The sequence below is a fragment of the Heliconius melpomene genome, chromosome 17 (assembly GCF_056956725.1).
Source record: "Heliconius melpomene rosina isolate 202511_hmr_F chromosome 17, ASM5695672v1, whole genome shotgun sequence".
In the NCBI taxonomy this organism is placed as follows: Eukaryota; Metazoa; Arthropoda; class Insecta; order Lepidoptera; family Nymphalidae; genus Heliconius; species Heliconius melpomene.
This window is the reverse complement of record NC_140405.1, coordinates 4,722,946-4,725,231: the sequence shown is the minus strand read 5'-3', so window position 1 is coordinate 4,725,231 and position 2,286 is coordinate 4,722,946. Positions and strand designations below refer to the sequence as shown.

Sequence of the window (2,286 nt, the reverse complement as noted above, 5' to 3'; positions counted from 1 at the left end):
TCTTTCGAGCCGGATTTGAACTAGCGACCTATGGATGACAATTACACCGTCTACAGTCCACCGCTCTACCAACTGAGCTATCGAAGGCTTATTGCTCAATTTCTCTTATACAAATATATTTAAACAAAATATTGAAGAGGTCTGAACGTATTTTAATGTATTATTATAAAAATACGGTTTATAATTTTTTTTGTCATATGCTACAGCAAAGAAAATCTAAGCTTCAACACGTTGCGTATTGAGTGCCGTCTCTGAGCATCGCATTTTGTTTCCTGCAAAGTGAAAAATCGAAACTACAACTGTCAAAACATTCTGAGCACTCTGCCACTACGCCACCGTCGTCTGTATGACTATTGAGCAAACGAATAAAATATATGAATTTTTCAAAAAAATCCTTCGAGCCGGATTTGAACCAGCGACCTATGGATTTCAGATGCACCGACTACAGTCCACCGCTCTACCAACTGAGCTATCGAAGGTATAGATAAGCATACAAATAAGAGGCTTATATGAAGTCGTCGTTACATAAGCAAAGGTGAAAGGCGTGCTCTAGATACGTGTACAATTGGATTACACACATTATACACGTATTCCAAAGCAACTTGGCGAAGCATTTTTATATAAAGTAAATTTATATCTACTAAATAAGTCAATTTAAATCTTAATCGATCTTAGGTGCTCATACTGAACTCGGGGATAAAAATATTCCATTTTTTTTCAATTTGATTGATTTCACAATTTGATGTCCATTATTATAAATAGCGTATTCCAAATAATAGATTAAGTTGTGTGCTGTTTTTTTAAGGAAAATAGCCTTATTAGCTGCTGTAAAGAAAGTTTACCGATAAGATATGATATGACTATACTGGCATTTTTATGTCTGCTGCTTCAAAAACGGCACAACGAATACATTGATTTTTCAAGAATATTTTGATTTTAATTTACAAAATTGTGTAAAGATATTTTAATCTACTAATATTAATACATAAATATCTACTTTGTATTTGTTTTTGTGTAATAAAGCATTTTTTATTGATTAGAGATCACGGGACTGACACTCTACTTAAAGTAAAGAGTTAAATGATGGTAAAGAAAAGTGACGTGAAAGTACTTTTACTAGGAATTTTATTTTGATATACTGATAAGTAAAAAAACGTTAATCAGCTTCACGCTTATCCCGCACACAGCAGGATAGGCAGAGGGAACCTAGTGTTAAGGTACTCCGTTCCCTTCTGTTAAGAATTTATCAGCTATATATAAATTCGTATAATACTAAACGAAGAACCAGCTTATTCCAACATGTCTATGAATATGAACGAGAGTTTCTGCGTCTTGCGCTCGTTGCAACGTGCATCGTCTAAACCAAATATATTCTTACATTAACATATTAATTGGGTATCGCTGCAGGTTAGCGAAGTAAGCTGATTTGCGTGGTACCTGAGATTGGTTGTCTAACAGATTATAAGATTGAAATTCAAATGCATTAGTTCTAATCTATAATTATTAATTTATCAGCTTTACGTTGCACACCGCACATGGCATGGTAGGCAGAGGGAACCTAGTGTTATAACACTCCATTCGTCATTGGTTGTAATTATTTAATTAGCTTCAATTGTATTATAATTGATATTTAAAATAGCTTTGACAATTTTACCTACTATATAATAATAATATATTATTATAATTATTAGGACAATAAGTTATCTAAAATCGTAACAATAACATAATTATTTCATTTATTTATTCAAGTGTTATTTTTTTTTTAATTATTGTTTTCATATTACCACATCGTTTGGCAGTGTGCGAAGCATATTTTTGTTTTCGTGGTGTGGCTAGGTAGAATGCAGCGTTAGGTTCCGCAGTCAACACATATTGTATCATGTCGATAGAGAATAGAGAACCAAGTAACCGTTCTCTCTTTCTAAATTCTCTCTATTTCTAAGATACGGAATACTTAGGAACATTAAAAATTAATAGACACACTACAATAAAACTCAAGTATCTACTAGGGAACCTTTTAAAAAAATAAATATACTTTCACGTGGAATTACTGACTTAAAACGATTGAGATTTAGTATAAATATTAGCCCAATAAATTGATGTAATTGTAAACTCGTTTGATACAAATAGCACCTTTCACTTTGCGTTACATACGCAAAAAAAATACTGATGCAAAAAATTACATTTCCACGTGTGCCTTCGATAGCTCAGTTGGTAGAGCGGTGGACTGTAGATGGGCTGTAAACTGTTATCCATAGGTCGCTGGTTCAAATCCGGCTCGAAGGA

At 33.1% G+C, this 2,286-nt stretch overlaps 3 non-coding genes across 3 annotated transcripts; 1 reads left to right on the top strand and 2 right to left on the bottom strand.

Annotated features, from left to right (window-relative positions):
- On the bottom strand, window positions 1–87 carry TRNAY-GUA (transfer RNA tyrosine (anticodon GUA)). Its single transcript is given in 2 exon segments — window positions 1–36; window positions 51–87. It is a non-coding gene; the product is annotated as a tRNA-Tyr (tRNA).
- Window positions 88–392: 305 nt separating this feature from the next.
- Window positions 393–479, bottom strand: TRNAY-GUA (transfer RNA tyrosine (anticodon GUA)). Its single transcript is given in 2 exon segments — window positions 393–428; window positions 443–479. It is a non-coding gene; the product is annotated as a tRNA-Tyr (tRNA).
- A 1,717-nt stretch (window positions 480–2,196) lies between these two features.
- On the top strand, window positions 2,197–2,286 carry TRNAY-GUA (transfer RNA tyrosine (anticodon GUA)). Its single transcript is given in 2 exon segments — window positions 2,197–2,233; window positions 2,251–2,286. It is a non-coding gene; the product is annotated as a tRNA-Tyr (tRNA).